Source organism: Cebus imitator, unplaced genomic scaffold, assembly GCF_001604975.1.
Source record: "Cebus imitator isolate Cc_AM_T3 unplaced genomic scaffold, Cebus_imitator-1.0 Scaffold202, whole genome shotgun sequence".
In the NCBI taxonomy this organism is placed as follows: domain Eukaryota; kingdom Metazoa; phylum Chordata; class Mammalia; order Primates; family Cebidae; genus Cebus; species Cebus imitator.
This window is the reverse complement of record NW_016107517.1, coordinates 3,818,557-3,839,931: the sequence shown is the minus strand read 5'-3', so window position 1 is coordinate 3,839,931 and position 21,375 is coordinate 3,818,557. Positions and strand designations below refer to the sequence as shown.

Genomic DNA, 21,375 nt, shown 5'->3' with positions numbered 1-21,375 from the left:
ATGGGTTTTGGCTTTTTATCCAATTTGCCAGTCTGTGTCTTTTGATTGGGGCATTTAGTCCATTTACATTTAGGGTTAATATTGTTATATGTGAATTTGATCCTGCCATTTTGATGCTATCTGACTGTTTTGCCCATTAGTTGATGTGGTTTCTTCATTGTGTTGATGGTCTTTACCATTTGGCATGCTTTTGGAGTGGCTGGTACTGGTTGTTCCTTTCTATGTTTAGTGCTTCTTTCAGGAGCTCTTGTAAAGCAAGCCTGGTGGTGATGAAATCTCTGAGTAGGTGCTTGTTAGTAAAGGATTTTATTTATTTCTCCTTCACTTAGGAAACTTAGTTTGGCTGGGTATGAAATTCTGGGTTCAAAGTTCTTCTCTTTAAGGATGTTGAATATTGGCCCCCACTCTATTCTGGCTTGTAGGGTTTCTGCTGAGAGATCTGCTGTGAGTCTGACAGGCTTCCCTTTGAAGGTAACCCGACCTTTCTCCCTTAGCATTTTCTTCTTCATTTCAACCCTGGTGAATCTGACAATTATGTGCCTTTGGGTTGTTCTTCTTGAGGAATATCTTTGTGGTGTTCTCTGTATTTCCTGGACTTGAATATTGGCCTGCCTTGCTAGGTTGGGGAAGTTTTCCTGGGTAATATCCTGAGGAGTATTTTCCAGCTTGGATTCATTCTGTACATCACATTCAGGTACACCTATCAAATGTAGATTAGGTCTTTTCACATAGTCCCATATTTCTTGGAGACTTTGTTCATTCCTTTTTACCCTTTTTTGGTCTAATCTTGCCTTCTCATTTTATTTCATTGAGTTGATCTTCAACCTCTGATATCCTTTCTTCTGCTTGGTCAATTCGGCTGTTGAAAATTGTGTATGCTTCGTGAAGTTCTTGTGTTGTGTTTTTCAGCTCCATCAATTCACTTATATTCCTCTCTAAGCTGTTTATTCTCATTAGCATTTTGTCGAATCTTTTTTCAAGGTTCTTAGTTTCTTCGCATTGGGTTAGAATATGTTCTTTTAGCTCAGCGAAGTTTCTTATTACCTACCGTCTGAAGCCTGTTTCTGTCAATTCATCACACTCATTCTCCATCCAGCCTTGTCCCCTTCCTGGTGAGGAGGTATGATCCCTTGTAGGAGGAGAGGAGTTCTGGTTTCAGGTGTTTTCATCCTTTTTGTTCTGGTTTCTTCCAATCTTTGTGGATTTATCCGCCTGTCGTCTTTGTAGTTGTTGGCATTCAGATTGGATCTCTGAGTAGATGTCCAGTTTGTTGATGAAGTTACTTCTTTCTGTTTCTTAGTTTTCCTTCTAACAGTCTGGACCCTCTGCTGTAGAACCGCTGAGGTCCCCTCCAGGCCCTGCTTGCCTGGAGATCCCTGGAGCAGCCTCCACGTTTTTGTTGGGAGCTGCAATCCTGAGCCGCTCCTAATCAGCCATGTTGGATCCGTCTTCCATTCTGTCCACTTCTAACATGCTACCTGGTATGTGATAGAACCCAATAAAAGTTTGGCTGTGATGGGAACAAATGTTTGTATATTATTTGTGAAGTATAATTAGGTAGTATCTTTCAAAATTTTAAGTTTGTATACTTCTTTATTCTAGACATTCTACTTCTAGGAATTTGGATATAGCTGTATATGTGTATAAGGATGTTTACATTGCAACATTGGCTGTAACAAGATTTGAAAAGAACCTGAAAACAAGAAAAGGTCCATTAACATTGAATTGGCTGAATACATTATGGTACTTTTAATTATGTTACTCATAATCCAATAAATTCCCTGTGGCCACTAAAAAATAGAATGTAAGTATGCATATATTGGGAAAATCAGTGTTTGAAATAAATTGTAGAATATGTTTAGCTGCTCCTTTTGTATAAAAATAGAGCATTCTTTGCAAAATCCATAGCAAAATAACATTTTGAGAAAATTTTAAAAAATAGAGGATATACGTATGTGTGAAAATAAATATTTATACACAATATGCAAAATGTGAGTGTAAGCACTTGTAAATATCTAGAAGAACACACAAGGACAGGGAGGGGTGCTCGGAGGAGGTACGGGGCAGGGACAGAGGGACTTCCCTGTGGCACACTATTGGAATTCTGAAGGGTACATACACGCTCTCATTGACCTGTGCTACCGGCCTCTGGCTAAAGAGGGCGCTGTAGCCACCAAAGTCTTGTTTACAAATCAAGCGTCTCAGTAAGCCTGCGAGGTTATGCCCTCAGGACCGACATGCCTAGTAGCGAGATGCCGGAGCTCTGCGTGGGTGGCTTCAAAGTCTCCTTAGGTCTCAGGTCTTAACCTGGCACTGAGGGCGCCAGACAGGTGCTTTTGTCCAGCTTGGCATTGGGTGGGCAGTTTTTGAGACCCAAATGAGCCAATGGCACCATCCCCGCAGTGGCTGGGGCCGCGGAGGCCGCTTTCCTGGACACTGCTCCCCCAAGAAGAGTGGAAACCACATGCCTGAAAGGTAGTATGTCTTGCTCCCTTGGCATGGCCTTTCCAGCTCGTGGCTTCTGGGCGTGGGCTTCATCTTGTGTGGTATCGGCATCTCACTTTTGCTGTCACAAGCTTGGCTTGTCTGGCCCTTGCTTTGAGGCTTTGACCCTCTTAGCCACCCGCTGTAGCTGAAAGGGGGAATGTCTGTGATGTCCTCTGATTTCTCCTTATTCTTGTAAAAGCGAGGTTCTGGCCATTGCTCTTGGGTGAAATACGGAAGGATTGCTGTAAAGCGGGACTGTTACTTTTGGGGACACTCCTTAATTCTCAATATAGAACCTCGTCAATTCCTCGTTACTTGGCACGGAAAGTGTAATGATTTGAGTTAGGAACCCAGCAGTAGCAGCGCCCTGAGATCACACATGGAAAGTTGGTTTGTATCGTTTTCAGAAATCACAAAGAGCACACACTGTTAGATCCTAACAGGCCTCATTTTAGAGGTGTTCCATTATGCGTACAAATGATTAATTTTGAGACTTTGCACATATGTGCAGTAAACTGTTTTTACTCTTTGAGACCATCCTCCTCCATCTCATACCTCAATAAATCCTCTTATTTTGTCCTATCTTTTGACTGTCACCTTCTGTCAGCACTCTAATATAGGTCTTGCCTGACCTATTGCAATTGGATTCTAATTACTGCATCTCCTGTTTGTTTTCTTCCAATCTGTTTTTTTTTTTTTTTTTTTTTATGATGTTTTGTTTTCGTTTGTTTTGAGACTGAGTTTTGCTCTTGTCCTTCAGGCTGGAGTGCAATGGCCTGATCTTGGCTCACCCGAAGCTCCACCTCCCCGGTTCGAGCAATTCTGCCTCAGACTCCCAAGTTGATGGGCTACCTAGTCACAGACACAAATTTTGCAAAGATGAACTGCATGCTTTTTATTTAATTCCTCATATAATGTTTTAAAAGGATGGAGTAAGAAATACTGTGGTGTAATGGGAAAACTATTAGACTTGATTCTAGTCTTGTGCTGTTTGCTTGTTTTGACTTACATCTCCACGCCTTGCCTTTTCACGGTAAAGTGTGAATAGTGCTATTTACCTGAGTACTTCACAGGGCACATAGACCTGTGGCAGGTGTGGAGCACCGAATGAGAGAAGGAATGGAAGCTCTTTGGGAACTCGAGTACTATGGAAACTTTCCTTACTAGTCAGTATCAAGAGTGAAGGCATTTCATTTGTTTCTTTCAGAAACAAATTTCATTCTTCTCATAGCCTGTTGCTTTCACTCCCTTTTTGTATAATTAATTACTGATGGGCATTCTATTTTTAGATAGATGGGTTTGTCTCATTGCAGATTTAGCTGTTAGTATCTTTTTTTTTTTTTTTAAGTCACAGTCCAAAATTGCAAATAAGCTGTTAGTAGCTTACCAGGCCTGTAGTTTACATCACTGAGTCTAATTGGGACTATGCCAAGTTTCCCAGAAGCAGTGAATTTTGGCATTCTGTTGGGTGATTCTTTATAGTATGTTCCTTAAAAAAACGAATTCCTCTTCAGAGTTACTCATTTTCAGGGCAGTGATAATGTTATACACTTGTGTGTGTCCTTCAGTTGCTTAACTCTGTATTTTCTTTTTATAGACAAACTTACTGGTGTCCACTGTACCCATGGTTTAAACAGGACTAGCTACCTCATTTGCAGGTAAGTTGCCTACCCCAGAGGTGACCATTTTAAAGTTGTTTTTGTCTGTTTACAATGGTAATGTAATCCTGTTGTAAAAAATGCAACCAGTCTAGAAATCTATGAAGTAGAAGGCAGTCTTGATCTCACCCAGTGATTACCACCATTATTAATTTAGTACACACCTTTTCAGGCTCTAAAAATGCAGATATCAACATGCATGTGATTGACTGGTATAATAGTTAGACATTCTGTTTTTTAATATGTGACAGACATCTTTCTTTGAACTTACTTGGACTCCTCACTCTTTTTAAGGGCTGTTTTCCTTTGCATACTGATTAACACCAAAGTCAGAAATTTTTGATATTATAAAAAACATTGTCAACGGGAACATTTCTACATAAACATTTTTGAATGCATATGCCATAGCCCCAGAGGTAATTTCACTGAAAGTAGAATTTCTGAATCAAATCATATGTGTCCTTGTGCTTTTCATGGATGTTGCCACCACTGTGCTCATTTATGTTTGCTCATTCAGAAAATATCTCCTGATCATCTGTTATGTGTAGGCACTGTGCTGGGTGCTAGCAAAGAGACTTCACTGCCCTGTGCCTCCTAACAGCCTAGGGAGGGAATAGATATTAAAGAATCACACAAATGCCTATAGAATTACAACTCCTGACAAGCGCTGAGAAGGAGAGGGACATGGTACAATGAGAGCATAGAACAGGGAGGATTTGACTTCAACGAGAGGACTAGAGGTTTCTATGGAGAGATCTGAGCAACTATCTGAAGTATGAGTAGGTGTTAACCAGATAGGACTGTTGTGGTGAGAATTGTAAACATTAAGGATCAGCAAAGCCCATGTCACAGGAAAACGTATACTGTGTTGGAGGAAGTGGCCAGGAAGACTGGGCCATGGGGGAAGTATGGCATTAAAATGGAGCTGGAAATATGGGTAGGAGCTAAAACCATGCAGAGATATGTGTAAGGTTTTAGTCACTATCTTAAAAACAATAGAAAACTGTTGAATTTTTTGTTGTTGTTGGGGATGAGTGTGGGAAACATAATCAAATTTACATTTTCAACCTATCATTTTGCTGCTGTGTGGAGACTGCACTGCAGAGGGAAAGAGGTAGAAGCAAGGAGACATGTTAGGAGGTGTTTGTAGGAAGTAAGGCATAATGGTGGAGTGGGTCAGGTCATGGTGGTCATTTTGGTGGAAAGATACAGACATATTCTAGAGATATTTAGGTAGTATTATTGTCAGGAAATGGTGGTAGATTGAAGATGAGAGTATAGAAGCAATGGCTGACAGTGATGGTGACTCCCAAGTTTCTGGCCCATTCTGTTGGTTATACACTACTTTTTAGCTATAAGGTTAATATTTTTCCCAATTTGTCTTTTCTTTGTTGTTGGTTTCTGATAAATACTCTGTCATATTAAGGAAGTCTCTTTCTATTTGTAGTATATAAAGCGTTTTCATAAAAAAATGATTCTGTATCTTCTTACCTTTTGTTTATTAGTTAAATTATAGTAATGTAAATAAATATGTAAATAGAGCTTCTGAAGTTGAGTCATCCTTGCATTCTTGAAAAATGTCTTTTTGTGGTCATGGTTTGTCATCCTCTAATAATTGCTGGATTCAATGTGCTGATATTTTCTTAGGATTTTTATATCTATGTCTATAAGTTGAAATAGGGCCTTTTTTGAAAAAAACTTGATTAGTTTTCTTTTCATATATATAAATGACCCAAATTATGTTGTTTTGTTAGATTCTTGATTGATGTAGAAGGCATGAGGCCCGATGATGCAATTGAATGTAAGTGTGAGGGTTGACGCTATTTTTCCCTTTTTATGAAAGTTGAAGGTGCAAATGTAGAAGAATTTCTCAAATTTTGGAAATGAAGTTTGTAGTTCATTTGTTCCAATATGAGATAGTCTTGCCAAAACGCCTATAGATGTCTGTGGAAGTAGTGAGATATCACAGCCTGAATAGCGCATTTCAGCCTAATTTACTTTTTCTGGGAAAGATTTGCTTTTCGTACAGTTATTTCTAAGAGTTTATCCACTCCTCAGTATTCAATAGGTGCCAGGGACATTGCTTAGAAAGAAAAACTACATACGAGACCTTCAGAATGGTCCTATCAGAAAGTCTTATTTATTTACTTGTTTATTTCCTTCCTTACTTGCATACATACTTATCTGAGATGGATTCTTGCTGTGTCACCCAGGCTGGAGTGCAGTGGCACAATCTTGGCTCACTGCAACCTCCGCCTCCCAGGTTCAAACAGTTCTCCTGCCTCAGCCTCCCAAGCAGCTGGGGTTACAGGTGTGCACCACCATGCATGGCTAATTTTTGTATTTTTTTTAATAGAGACGGAGTTTCACCATGTTGGCCAGGCTGATCTGGAACTCCTGACCTCGTGATCTGCTCACCTTGGCCTCCCAAAGCGTTGGGAAGTGTTGCCCGTAATTCTTGTGTTTTATATGTGAGATTTGTGTGTCAGGGAGATCTCTTTTTATATAATTTACGTATCATATATCCTTCTGGTAGCTTGTTTATTTGTTGTGGGAGAGGTAAACAAATAGGCATGGAAGAAGGAAATAATTGTTATTTTCATACACCAAAATATAGTCACTAAATGGATTACTACATTTGGGAAGCAGTAACATTGTGTGGAAATATTCTCATTAAGGAATTGGAATTTCAGTGTACCCAGGTCAAGTGGCTTTGAAGACTCAGCACATTTCATGCAGCCAGTTCACCCCATGAATTAGCATGCTAAACAAGGACCTAGGTGTAATCTACATGGGATCCAGGGTCACACAACTCCTTGGCATTTCCACACCCAGACCCAAAATTTGCAACAATGAGTCAGGGTACCTCTCTCTGCTTTCCTTTTCCTAGAATTGAGGTAGAAATTAATACTGTAATTAATGAAACACATTATGATACCGATGAGAAATTTTTGCTGATCAGTTTGAACTAGGAGATATTATTCTGCTCTGTATTTTGCATTTAGCCCTGGAAAAATCAGTTACAGGACAGGGAATATGTGACTTTCAGAGGCAAATGGTAAGGGGACTTAGAAATTTTCATTGATTTTTAACTGAAGCCAAGAGTTTGATGTGGCTATCCAAAAGGATCTTATATTCTTAGGCTACATTAATGTGATATGGCTTTTAGATCAGGAAGGTTGTTACTTAGAAAGTTAATATGAATTATAAGAAAAGTAATAAAATTCTAATAGAGAAATTGCAAAGGATCTGAACAGATAAACAACAAAAGTATTTTCACTTAGAAAATGGGGAAAACCTCAGTATGGTTAAAGTGGTATATTAGTATGAGTCCTCCGGAATGATGGAACCAGTCGGATGGATGGTTGGATGGATGGATGGATGGATGGATGGATAGATGGATGGGCTGGTGGGTCAGTAGGCGGGTGGGTAGATGGTGGGGCTTTTTTATTAGGGGAATTAGCTTATGTACTCAGGAAGGCTGAGAAGTTTCACAGTAGGCTGTCTGCAAGCTGGAGAACCAGGGAAACTGGTAGCATTCAGTCCCAGTCAGAAAGCCACAGAAGCAGGGAAGCTGGTGGAGCAACTCTCAATCCAAGGCTAAAGGCCTGGGAATCTGGTAAGGGTTGGAGAACACTGGTGCGAGTCCTCAAGTCCAAAGGCCAGAAAGCCTGGAGTTCTGATGTTCAAGAGTAGGAGAAGGTAGGGTATTCCAGCTCTAGGAGAGAGCACAATTAGCCTTTCCTCTGCCTTTTGTTCTATCCAGGCCTCCGGCCTATTGGATGGTACCTACCCATGTTGAGGATGTATCCTCCCACTCAGTCCACCCACTCACACACCAGTATCCTCTGGAAACACCGTCACAGACACTTACAGAAATAATACCTCAGCAGCTATCTAGGTATCTCTTAATCCAGTCAAGTTGACACCTAAAATTAACCATCACAAATATCAAGGTGATGTTTTGTAGACAGAGTCTCACTCTGTTGCCCAGGCTGGAGTGCAATGGCACACTCTTGACTCACTGCAACTGCCACTTCCCAGGTTCAAGCAATTCTCCTGCCTCAGCTTCCGAGTAGCTGGGATTGCAGGCACCTGCCACCACGGCTGGCTAATTTTTGTATTTTACTAGAGATAGGGGTTTCACCATGTTGGCTAGGCTGTCTGGAACTCCTGACCTCAGGTGATCTACCTGCCTCAGCCTCCCAAAGTACTGGGATTAAAAGCATGAGCCACCGCCCCTGGCCAGTTTCCCAACAGTTTTTGATAAGCACTCTAGTGTAGTGGTTGTCAGGGACCTGGTTTTGTATCTGGGCTCTGTTACCTGCTTTTTGATCTTGAGTAAGATACTTAGCCTGTCTACATTTCCATTTTTCCATCAGTCAGATGGAGATTTTAGTAATATATACCCCACAGTGGTTATTGTTGACAGTTAACATGAATTTAAACAGTTGAGCATATTGTAAACACTTTCAAAAATACATCGGCATTTTTAGCCCATGCGTGTTGGGTCAGCACTTAGGGAGGCCAAGGTGGAAGGATTGCTTGAGCATAGGAGTTGGAGACTAACCTGGGCAACATGTTGGAACCCTGTTTTTGTTTTTTTTTTTTTTTTTTTTTTTTTTTTTTTTTTTTTTTTTTTTTTTTTTTTTTTTTTTTTTTTTTTTTTTTTTTTTTTTTNTCAGTCTGGAGTGCAGTGGCACAAGGCTAGGCTCACCGCAACCTCCGCCTCCCGGTTTCAAGCAATTCTCCTGCCTCAGCCTCCTGAGTAGCTGGGATTACAGGCATGCACCACCCACTACACACAGCTAATTTTGTGTTTTTAGTAGAGATGGGGTTTCTCCATGTCGGTCATGCTGGTCTCCTGACCTCAGATGATCTGCCCGCCTCAGCCTCCCAAAGTGCTGGGATTATAGGCGTGAGCCACTGTTCCTGGCCTGGAACCCTGTTTTTATTAAAAAAGAAAAAAAAAACTTTTTTAAAATTGACTTTTCTTTTACGGTTTTATTGTTTTGTTTTGTTTTGCTTTGCTTTGCTTTTGAGACGGAGCCTTGCTCAGCTGCCCAGGCTGGAGTGCAAAAACACATTCTCGACTCACTGCAACCTCCACCTCTCAGGTTCAAGAGATTCTGCAGCCTCAGCCTCCTGAGTAGTTGGGATTATAGGCGTGCAGTACCATGTCTGGCTAATTTTTAATTTTTTTTAATTTTTAGTATACACGGGTTTCACCGTGTCTTGGTCTCAAACTTCTGACCTCAGTTGATCCACCCGCCTCAGCCTCCCAAAGTGCTAAGCCACCATGCCTGGACTGAAAATTAACATTTTTAAAAGATGTAAACCAACAGTTTAAAAACATGTTGCTAGTGACATTGAAAATTGGTTTAAGCCTTTTGAAGAACAATTTCAAGAGCCATAAAAATGCTTTACCTAGTAATTTGATTTTGAGCCTAAGGAAATACTTCAAAATGCAGAAAAAGCTATATTAATCATTCAGCACATTTCTCAAATGCCTTACCATGTGTCAGACCCTGGGCTAGCTCAGGATACAATGTTTTGCAATGTTAATCCCAGCATCATGTGCAGTCGTGGAAAAACTCGTGGCTGCTGTATATCCAACAGTGGAGAATGTAGCTAAATAATTATTATATCCATACTATAGCATTTTATAAAGCCATTGAAAGTGGTAGGTCACTTACGACAAGTGAAAATAATAGGCTGCGATTCAACAGTCAGAAAAAGATGCTGGGGAAAGGAACAAAAGGAAATACTAACTAACTGAATTATATTAAGTGGGATTGAGGGCTCTGCAGCTGGGGGTTATTTTTTCTTTTCTGAGGTTTCCAAATTTTTTTTTATAATTATGTAAGATTTTCTGATATTATATTTATTCAAATTTGTTGCATGTACCATGGTTAAAGTTGTTCTACACTTTATAATTTATGTATATTTGTTCACAAAGTGAAAGTAGCCGTGTGTTTTCAGTACTAAACAGCTTATTGTGTCTTATGTCAACCCTACCAGACTTGGGAGAGAAAGTATTTAAGTAGAGTAGTATAGGCATGCATTTCATGCACTTATCTCTGTAGGGAAAGGTGGAAAGGCTTCTGGGAATCCACTCTGTGCCAGGGCATTGTGGGTAATTGAAATGTATTTTCTTAATTTAGCTTCGTAACAGCTCATGAAGGTGGAAAGTGTTATTAGCCCCATGTTATAAAGAACTTAGGGAAATAAAAGTTAAGCAGTTTATCTGCTAAGGTCACACAGGTAGGAAACAGTAGAGTATATATTATTTTATAAATATATGAACTTAAAATATTTTTTAAAAATATGATTTTAAAATAAATAAAAATTATTTTATTAATCCTAGTAATGGCTTATTACTTTTTGTTTTGCTTTAAGAATGTTTTCACAGAATCCAAATGTTTACCAAAGAGGCCATATCCTTCCTCCTGGTCCCCCCGGAGAAGATTATTCACACAGGAGGTACACTTGGAATGTGAAGCCAAATGCCAGTTGAGCAGCCCAGGAGAGAAGAAGGTGGTATCCTGACAATTACTCCGGACTATCCTATCCAGCCTATTGGGAATGGACCCAGTGATACAAACCTGTCCTGGAATTCCACCTGGATACCAGAGCTGACCTGAAGATTACAGGTGTGACTTCTAATTAGATCAGGTCTAATGAGGTTTCTTTATTGTTCCCTTATGTGTTCAAAGCTTAAGGAAAAATTATATTGCTGTTTACCTCACTAGGAAAGTGGCACAGTGTTAGTGGTCTTGTGTGTTGTTGTGAAGGTGAACTGAAATAGTCCGTCTCACTGACCCATGCATAGATGGTGAGTCAATGGTGATCTATACGCCATGGTCTTTTCTGGGTCAGCTTCAGGCTGCTGCAGTTCACTTGGTTGCGCCCCATGTTATCAGCTGCACCTAGAACTGTGAGCCCTTGCCGTTCCCCTGGTGGTAGATTCCCCTGTTTTGAGCCGACCTTTCCCAACTGTGATCATATATGTATAAGGTAACCCAAACCTGTTAGAGATGAGTCCTGAATCTTATTTTCTAAAACACCTATCTCATAGGCCATGAGACATAAGGCCATCATCCATGGGAGATATTGTACATTTCTTTTAGTCCACCCAGCCTTATCTTCTGTCATCTTCATCTTCTATCCAAATTTTATTCTTGTAGTCCTAACCTCAGATTCTGCATCCTACTTCTGCCATTTCCCCCATTTCTGATTCTTTGTATAAGCCCATGAAATCTCTCCCCTTTTGACCTTCTTAATCCTGGACCACGTTCCTTGCTCTTTCCTCAGTTCTTCTGTCTATTCTCCCACCATCCATCTTTTAGTTTCTTCTTATTTTTATTTTATTTTATTTTATTTTATTTTATTTTTCTGAGATGGTGTTTTGCACTGTTGTTCAGGCTGGAGTGTAGTGGTGTGATCTTGGCTCACTGCAACCTCCGCCTCCCAGGTTGAAGCAATTCTCCTGCCTCAGTCTCCCGAGAAGCTGGGATTACAGGAAGCCACCATCACACCCAGCCATTTTTTGTATTTTTAGTAGAGATGGGTTTTACCATGTTGGCCAGGCTGCTCTCCCAACTCCTGACCTCAGGCGATCCACCCCCCTTGGCCTCCCAAAGTGCTGGGATTACAGGCATGAGCCACCATGCCCAGCCATAATTCCTTCTAAGGCAGCCTTTGATCCAACCCCCAAAAGAAAACCCGCAGTCAACAGCATCTCAAAACTCAAAAGCCTCTTTATTACTTATCTATTACTTCTATTAGATTTCTTTATTAAGTTTTAAAAATATATTATTGGAATGAATAAATTAGTATCTAATTATTTGGAAAACCAGGTGGTATCCAAAGTAAAGCCAACAGTCTCAGCAGCTCTTAGATTCTGTAGCCATAGTATTGAGAAATTTCCATATCTTTTTCCCTTTTGATGCTGCAGTTTCCCCAAAGAGGTGTGTTTGGCAACATTCTCACGCTCTTGCTGAGCCTTCCTCTTCATGGCCTCATGCTCTGGCCTCTGCTCTTTTGTGATGGGCGTTGACACTACTGGACCAGAAATGTTGGGTGTCCTCCACGGCCTGGGTTGTAAACTGAAGTCTTGGATTAGAAATTGATTTTGAGGCTTGGGCAGTGACTGGAGATTGGTCACAGCAGTGGAAACAGGCTCCTGCTGGAGAGAAGAACAAGACTATGTTTTGTAGGGTGCTGGCCTAGAAGCAGCAGGCTGAGAGGCAGTAGGAGGCTGGTTAGGGTTGGCTGAACTGGGTTGGGTTGCATTGGTCGAAATTGGCTGAGCTGGTTTGGCAGGACCTGTCAAAGATGTGTTGGTGGAGCTGGTTGGGACGAACTGACTGCAGTCGATTGAGCTGAGTTAGTAGAACCAGGTCGAGCAGGGCAAGCCACAGCAGGCCTACGTGAGGCCAGAGGTTGTGGCTGCCGAGAAACAGGTCAAGCTTGAGGTTTGTCCAGGGTTGGAAAGGGCAAAGGTACCAACTTGACCTTCCCAGGGGATGGCAACTCATACTGGGATGGAGATAGACACTCTTTTTCAGCACTATCATCCAGTTTCTGTGCCTTGAGTTGAGTTTTCTCTGGGCCTTTCCCCTCACCTGAGGTATCCAGCCATGGTTTGAGAGCTGAGAATGGCCGGGGGTTCTGGACGTTGCTTGAGCTTCCCAGAGTCTGGGAGGAAGAGAATCCAGTTTTCTTGTCGGTCTTTTTCCCCAGTGCGTGGAAAACTTGCACAGACTCTAGCATGTGCATGCCTAGGGAGCTTCGTGGCTTTTTGATGGTTTCTTGGCTAAGCTCAGGTTGAATTTTATTCCATTTCATATTGGGAATGGTTTGCTTCTCTTCTACCTTGACTTTGGTCCCTGACTGCTTACTGTCTTCAGATTTCCTGGAGCTGTTCTCTCTGATCCTTTTGGCCTTCTCCTGCCCATGCCTCTTAGTTGCACTCCTCCTGGTGGTTGCGGCTTTGTGAGGTTTGTTGCTAGAATGCTTGCCCTTGTTCACAGAAGCACTATCACTGGCGGTAGCACAGCAAGCAGTCACTTCTCCCTCTAATAGGCTCTCTGGGTTCTTTGGCTGGATTTTGGCCTTGGGAGCACCCTGGATAGGCTTGGCAGCTTTATGCTTGTTCTTCCAGACTTGATCAGACTGACCGTTTATGACACTTGACTTTTCCTGAACCTGATTTACCTTGATGGCACTGGGATCTTTGGCTTTCTTTGTGGAGGGACTTTTGGGTTGGTCAAGATCTTGTAAAGAACTGAAGATGGAGGGACTTTTGGGTTGGTCAAGATCTTGTAAGGAACTGAAGATCAAGGGGATGTGAGTATTCTCCACCAATGTAGTGATGTCTGCAAGATCACTGTTAGACTCAATCCCATTTTCAAGTATCCCTTGGCCCTCAAGACTCAAGCTGTTCTTTCTCAGATTGGTATTTTCGGAACGAGGCTGCTCCTCTTGGCCAAGAGGACCAATGCAGGACAGAAGCTGGTGAATATCAGGGATTTCTAAAGGAAGCAGTGGAGGATCTTGATTTTCTTTTGGGAACTGGTAGGCATCTAGAGGCTTTGACAGCTTGGTTTTAATCTCATCCAAATTCTTATTCTTGGTTTTTTCCTGGCTTGGAGCTGGAGACACTGTCAAGAGATTAGTTGGACTCTGGACTGGAACTATCGTCGAGATGTCTTCAAGCTCAGGTGATGGATTACTCTCAAGTAATAACTGGGTATTTCTGCTGCTGCAGGACTTGGAGAATTCTGAAGTTTGTGCCAGACAAAATGTCTGGCTTGGAGATTGCAATCCCAAGGAAGTATTCATCCCCAGGGAAGTTTCCATCACTGCCAAGGAATCAAGGAAGACGTCAATCCCTGGTAAGTGAGATGCTCCCCCTACACACCAAAGCAGCAATAGCATACCTTTCTAACAGGGGCTGGGCATTTCTACTAACTCTTCTTCAGGACGATGGACAAGACCCTGTGTTAAGGGATAGACAATGACTTTTCTCTTACTGGTTATCATTTGGTATGATTGTTTCTTGGCTTTCTTTGAATTTCATAGGGTTGTTGTAAGCCAAATAAAAAGTGAAAGTGATTTTTAAGTAGGAGATGTTTTATAAAGCCTCACATTCTCGTATAGGGTAACCCTTTACACCATGGACTAGGGGAGAGAGTGGAGCCCTTCCTCATGAAATATATAAGCAAGCACAGATTCTGAGTTTGTTTGTTTTGGAGAGGATCTCTGAGCAGAAGGTCTTAAATCCTATTGTAAGTTAAGGAAAATTCGAAGGTCATTGCCAAGATAAGACTTCTGAAGTGCCTTCCAAACAGACTAAAGTAATAGATTAAGGAAGGAAGTTACAACATCTGGTGCAGGGGAACTCATCAGCCAGGGCACTAAAAAGTGTGGTATCTCTTGCGACTCTCTTAAATGTGGCATAGATGGCCATTATAGTGTTCCACTTTCCCGCTTAGAAGGTGTTCTTAGACAGAGTCTGAAAATGGAGAGCAATGCCCAAGAATAGTGGTTAAAGTCTCAGGACTTAAATTCTGCCTATCCGTGGGCTTACCGCTCGGCTACAGATTTGACCCTCCCTTTCAATGCTGTATTTATTCTTCTCCCTTCTTGTTGTTTGTACTCACTTTGAAAACTGGTTTCTGTGATGGGTTGAGCAGACACAGAGTAATACATCCCAGAAGTGGAGACTGTTGGTAGGACTTTCGTGGGCTGAACCTCCTTTAGCACCATCACAATTTCTGGTTGATGGGCAGAGGCCCTATATCCTGTAGATGACACAGAGCCACAGGATTGCAGCCAGGGGCCAAGTTCTCCAGATAGTTGAGGCCCCAGCGTGCCTGGATTATAGTAATAGACCTGGCTTCCTTTCTGGTAGGGAAGTGACAGGCTATGGCCCTGCTGATTTGGAATTTGAGATTTTATCCCCTGAACAAGGCTGGCAGATAGTGTTGGATACAGAGGTACCATAATATTGGCATCTGAAGTTTTATGCTGGGCTGTCATAGACATGGAAGAGACAGCTGTGTTCTGGTCAATGACAGTCACAGTGAAGTCCCTGAGTGAGGATGACTTCTTTGCTGTGCTTGCTGCAATGTCCCACTCAAAAACACCTGGGTATGAGGCAGCTGAAGTAGAGCTGTGGCTCTGGCCACTAACCCCAGACAACATAGCTGTCCTAGAATGTTGATAAAGGTAGGCACTGCCCATGAGTGGCTGGAAAGAGGTGCCAGAGGCTGATGGCAGTAGCCATGCTGAGCCAACAGCTGGAACAGAGGCTCTGGAGAAGTTGGAGATGCTTCCTGTTAAGGAAGCCGCACTGCTCACCACAGGAAGAGAGAGCTGCAGAGAATTTGCTGTTCCAAGTAAAGAAGTATTTTGGAAATCTGCAGGAAAGAAGAGAGAGATGAACAAACTGGTGAGATTGAGAAAATTTTACCTTATTTGAAGAACAGCATTATCTTAAGATTGTTGCAATCAGGAAGCCTCTAATACCGATACTCACTGAGATACCAAAAACCAAACACTTTATGATGGCCATGAGTGCTGACGCAGTTTGGTCCTGTTCTGATGAACTTCCTTTGTGTCCAATATGGGCACAGATGTGCAGAAGATCCAAGAGGTCTAGGGTTGTACATTATTTCCTAGGCTAGAAGCAACCTTCTTCCTTCCCTATCTTTCCCTTGAATCTGGGCGAATATTGATTCATAACTGTTTCCTAGAATTGGAGCATTTTAGAACTGGGAGGTCCTTAGAGAAGGACCTCATTTTATGAGTAACTGAGGCTGAGAGAGGTCAGATCGACCTGTTTAAGTTTTACCATTATGTTAATATCATTACCATGACTTCCTTGCTAGGACTCTTTTCTCTGAGCATAGACCAGAAACCAGGAGAAATAGAACTTTCAATATGGCAATTTTGGCCTACTAGAATATATTACAGTTATCAGTTTTATAAACCTTACTGTCACATTTTGCTTCTACAGGTCATGTGACGTTTCCTAGCGTTTACCTTTAAGCCAGGGCATTGGTAAATCTGAAGCATCGTTCTTTGCCCTCTTCAAGCCTGGCTTTGAAGTCAAAATACTACCTAATAGTTTGGGAAGAAATGGTTGTGTGTGTGTGTGTGTTTGTTTGTTTCTTTTTTGACGGAGTCTTACTCTGTCACCAAGGCTGGAGTGCAGTGGCTTGGCCTCGGCTCACTGCAACCTCTGCCTCCTGAGCTCAAGCAATTATCTTGCCTCAGCCTCCCAAGGAGCTGGGATTATAGGCGCACACCACTGCACATGGCTGAGTTTTTGTATTTTTAATAGAGACAGGGTTTCACCATGTTTGCCAGGCTGGTCTTGAACTCTTGACATCAAGTGATCTGCCCGCCTCGGCCTCCCAAAGTACTGGGATTACGAGGTGAGCCACCGTATTCGGCCTGGAAGCATCATTTCTAAAACACATTTCTAAAATGTTTATATTAAAAACTGTCAAGTGTCATCTATGTTCAAAAGGGCAACAGAAAAAAACAGCTGAATGTGACTTCTGATAAGCTGCTTTTTCTAGGGATACTCTATTCTAGCCTGTTTCCTTCCTAGTTTATTGATCTAAGCATTTGCTAAAACCAACTTCACTTTGCCCTATTCTGAATACATTTCACTCTGTTGTCTTCCTGCTTTTCTTCTAAAATTTAAAATACATTTTTTTCTCTTGAAATCATTGTGTCATTCTCCAGAGCATATCCCAAGGGTAAGTCTAGGGGACCTGGTCCTTCTGCTTTCATTTAAAATCCCAAATTCCTACTCTAGAATATCTGCCTCCTTATAACCCAGTACTCTTCATTTTCTCTTTCCATCTAGTTCAGACAGGAATCTCCAGAGCGTGACTATAACTTTTTGTTTGTTTGTTTGTTTGTTTGTTTGTTTGTTTGAGACAGGATCTCGCCTTGTCACACAGACTGAAGTCCAGTGATGTGAACATGGCTCACTGCAGCCTCAACCTCCTGGGCTCAAACCATCAACTGATCCTCCCACCTCAGCCTCCTGAGTACCTGGCATGCCCCCACACCTGGTCGATTTTTTTAAAAAGTTTGTAGAGATGGAGTCTTGCAATGTTTCCCAGACTGGTCTCGAATTCCTAGGCTGAAGCGACTCTCCCATCTCAGCCTCCCAAAGCACTGAGATTACAGGCAGGAGCTACCATGCCCAGCTGAATATTAAAAACATCACTACACATCACTAAATATAAAATAGTAAAGTTGAAATATTAGTGAGGGAGATGTCCTCCCAAAGTGCTGAGATTACAGGTGTGAGCCACCGTGCCTGGCTGAATATTTAAAACATCACTAAATTTAAAATAGTGAAGTTGAAATATTAGTGGAGGGAGACTATTACACATGAACCAACACAGAATATGTTGCTAGTTTTCTATGCCACTTAGGTTTTCTCTCTGTTTCTGTTGAAACAAACACCCTCAAAAGTGTCCGATTTCATTTTCTGTACGTGTGCCCTTTAAGACTCAGCATTAGAAAAGAAAGGGGCCAGAGAGAATAATCAATCTATTATCCTAATGTAATAGATGAGGAAACAGATTTTGTGAGAGAATAAGAGTCCTCTAAAGTCACACAGCTGGTAAATGTCAAAGCCAAAACTGAAATGAGGCCTCTTAGATTTCCACTTGAATACTTTCCGTTATTCCAAGCTGTTTGGGACTATAGAGGCAAAGAAATTTAAAGTTGGGGGAAAGAAGTCGAATGAAAAACTGTCAAGAAAGTTTCTCTCTTTACCTGACATGGTCAGAGAAGAAGAAACATCAACTGTAGATACAAGGGATGAAGAGACGATCCTAGTTGGATATCTGGGTGGCTGAAGCCAAGGAGTGCATGTGTCCAGTATGAAGGCCACTGGTCACACTGGCCACTGGCCACCTGTGATGATACAAATTTACAGGCAACCCCAAGGTTCTACCAGGTGGCAGTAGGCTTGGTGAGATAATGATGTCACAAAGCAGGCAGTTTAAAGGTGTGTGACAGCCAATAGGGAGGCCAGATTCCCGAGAAGATGGGATTGGCTGGCAGAGGTGGTAGGAAAGCTGAAACAGTACTAAATGGCTGAGTTCTGGGGAGGTGAAATCCTGCAAGATCATCTCAGTGTTTTTTTTACATGTTCACTAATATCATTGACTAATTTTTATATTTTATATGTCATATTTCATAGTATATAATACTATACATTTATAATTGTATAGTACATACACAGTATCCCCGCGGAGAAAGGAAAGGGACATCTAAGCTGGGCAATTATAGTTGTTTTAAAAGCATTTCAGTGAATCTGATTAATGAGTTTACTGCTGCTTTTAAGGGCCAAAGGAGGAGATTAAAGAGCCCTCTTTTGTACCTTGACTAAAGAGCTAACTTTGTTGACTGTCCCTTGTAGGAAATGATGTGGTCCCCAGCGTGTCTCTTTTAATTTCTTCTCCTTGAATCCTACCTTCCTTGGGCTGGCCCAGGCTGGTCCAGGTTGGACTTGGATCTCTCTTGTGCTCTCCGTTTTCCCCTTGATTTTAGGCATTGTTTCTGGGCCAAGCCTTGATCTTGCATTTTTACACTCGTGGATATGACTTCCTGTCAACTTCCAGAGCAGGGGTCTTTTCAGTGTCATGACGTTTGGAAAACGGACTCTGCTCATGAGAATCAAACACCAGAGAGGTAGAAGACAAGGCTGACTGCAAACTTTCCCTTTTCTAGCCTTTGTTCACAATTCTTTTGGCCATAGTCTGCTACCTCTGGCTCCTTGGGCCACACAGACATCTTGCCATCTTGCTCTTTTATATGTGAGAGGCATTCAGGGTACTTTCTTTTTTCTCACGAAAAAGGATCCAGTGTGACAGTTACAGCCTCCTCTCCATTGCAAACAGCCACTATGGAATCTTGGGCCTTTAGAATTCCCTGTCGGCCATGCTTGGGTACATGGGCCAGGCAAAATGAAGAGTTGAATTTAGTGGAGAATAGGATGGAGGCAAGGTGAGGGTACAGGAATAAAGAGATTTCTGTGGATTTTTTGTTTTCTGTGGGGAACAATTACACACACTTATTTTGTATTAACAGAACAGACAATTCAGTATTTTTTATGTAGCTAGATAGTCCAAAAACTTGCCTGACTTTTGTACACTGAAGAAAATAATCGTATTTTTCCACTTTGTTTTATGTCATTTTGCCTCATTTATGTCATTCATTACTATGTCTATAGAATGTAGATTGCTTTTATCTTATTTTTATTTATTTATTTATTTATTTTTGAGACAGCGTTTCATGCTTGTCTCCCAGGCTGGAGTGCAGTGGCATGATCTCAGCTCACTGGAACCTGCAACTCCTGGGTTCAAGCGATTCTCCTGCCTCAGCCTCTTGAGTAGCTGGGATTACAGGTACCAGCCACCATGCCCGACTAACTTTGGTATTTTTAGTAGAGATAAGGTTTCACCATGTTGGCTCCTGACCTCAGGTGATCTGCCCACCTCAGCCTTCCAAAGTGCTGGGATTATAGGTATGAGCCACCGTGCCAGACCTGTAGATTGCTTTTAAATGCCCTGGTTTTTCTACATGTTTTTTTCTTGTCATATTTTTAAGGGATACAACATTGCAAGACATACTGCATGTTTTTCTCATAATGGTTGTTTCTTTTGAGACATCATGAACTATCTTGGCCTGATAGGTTTTGTGGAGGAAATCAAAGAGGGGTGTGTGAAAAAGGCACTGTGGTGAGTTGTGCTGTGTGCTCAAAGAAAGAGAGAGATGTCTGCAGTGAGCTCAAGTTCACCTGGAGGATTACTTTGGTTTTTGTTTTCCTAGTTAGTGCTTTTCTCACTAACGCCTCTTATAACTGTGATAAATGAGTTAGGGCTGAGTTGCTGGTGATTTCGGGGTGGAATAAGCTGGTTTGGTGGGGGAAATCTGTGGATAGAAACATTTTCCTTGATGGTAAGCTTTTAGAGATACCTGAATTGATCTTTTTTTTTTTCCTTGAGATGGAATCTCCCTCTGTCACCCAGGCTGGAGGTCAGTGGCGTGATCTTGGCTCACTGCAACCTCCGCCTCCTGTGTTCAAGCCATTCTCCTGCCTCAGCCTCCCAAGTAGCTTGGACTACAGATGTGAGCCACCACATCTGGCTAATTTGGGGGCTAATTTTTGTACTTTTAGTAGAGATGGGTGTTCACCATGTTGGCCAGGCTGGTCTCAAACTCCTGACCTCAGGTGATCGCCCCACCTTGGCCCCCCAAAGTGCTGGGATCACAGGTGTGAGCCGCCGAGTCCAGGCCAGCTCAACTTTCCGAACTCCTTCTGAACCATCAGGGAGCAGCTCCGCTGCAGGTCTCTGCAGAAGCAGAGACTGCCCCCTCAAGTTGTGAGAAGGTGAAGTTAGGTGTGCAATGCAGAAAGCTTATGTAATCTCTCCACATCCTTTCTCTCCTCCACAAAAGAAGGAAGTATTTGATTATATAATCTTATCAATTTCACTATTCCCAATCATTTACTATCCCAATTTTCTGGAACATTTTCCACCAACCACTTCGAAAAGGGCTACCTAGGGCGGGTGAGGTGGCTCACAACTGTAAGCCCAACACTTGGGAGGCCGAGGTCAGTGGATCGCTTGACCCTAGGAGTTTGAGACCAGCTGGCCAACGTGACAAAACTCTGTCTCAACATAAAATACAAAAAATAGCCTGGTAAAGTGGTGCTCCCCCATAGTCCCAGCTACTCAGGAGGATGAGGAAGGAGAATTGCTTGAGCCCAGGAAGTTGAGGCAGCAATGAACTGAGATTGTGCCACTACACTCCAGCCTGGGCAACCGGAGTGAGATACTGTCCAAAAAAAAAGGTTGGGGGGGCTACCTAGCACCTTCCCCACAGCCCTTCCCTCCAAGCACAGAAGACAGCTTCCAGGTGTCCTTGTGTACCGCCTGGTCACTGCTGTGTTCCTGCTGTGGAACTGGGGGACCTCAAAGCTTAAGCACTAAGTCCTATCACCTCTGTCACAACACTGATGTGCTGAAGGAATTAGAAAGAAGATCATAGTATTCCAGAGAAGTCTCCGAGAATTAATCAACCTGGAGAAACTTGCAGGTCAGGTTCCAAACCACTGAATCAAGTTGTCAGACAGCCCAATAGCTGCCTGGGTCCCAGGTGCCGTGAGGGCCAGACAGGGCTC

The 21,375-nt window shown here is 42.2% G+C and overlaps 1 long non-coding RNA gene and 1 pseudogene across 2 annotated transcripts; one reads left to right on the top strand and one right to left on the bottom strand.

Moving 5' to 3' along the window:
* Nucleotides 1–4,022: 4,022 nt before the first annotated feature.
* Nucleotides 4,023–10,798, top strand: LOC108317451. 2 transcript variants are annotated; one of them, XR_005203309.1, is made up of 2 exons: nucleotides 4,023–4,145; nucleotides 10,545–10,798. It is a non-coding gene; the product is annotated as an uncharacterized LOC108317451 (long non-coding RNA). The 2 variants fall into 2 exon arrangements; XR_005203310.1 differs by lacking the exon at nucleotides 4,023–4,145 and adding an exon at nucleotides 10,053–10,409.
* Nucleotides 10,799–12,041: 1,243 nt separating this feature from the next.
* On the bottom strand, nucleotides 12,042–18,055 carry LOC108317449 (annotated as a pseudogene).
* Between the last annotated feature and the right edge of the window lie 3,320 nt (nucleotides 18,056–21,375).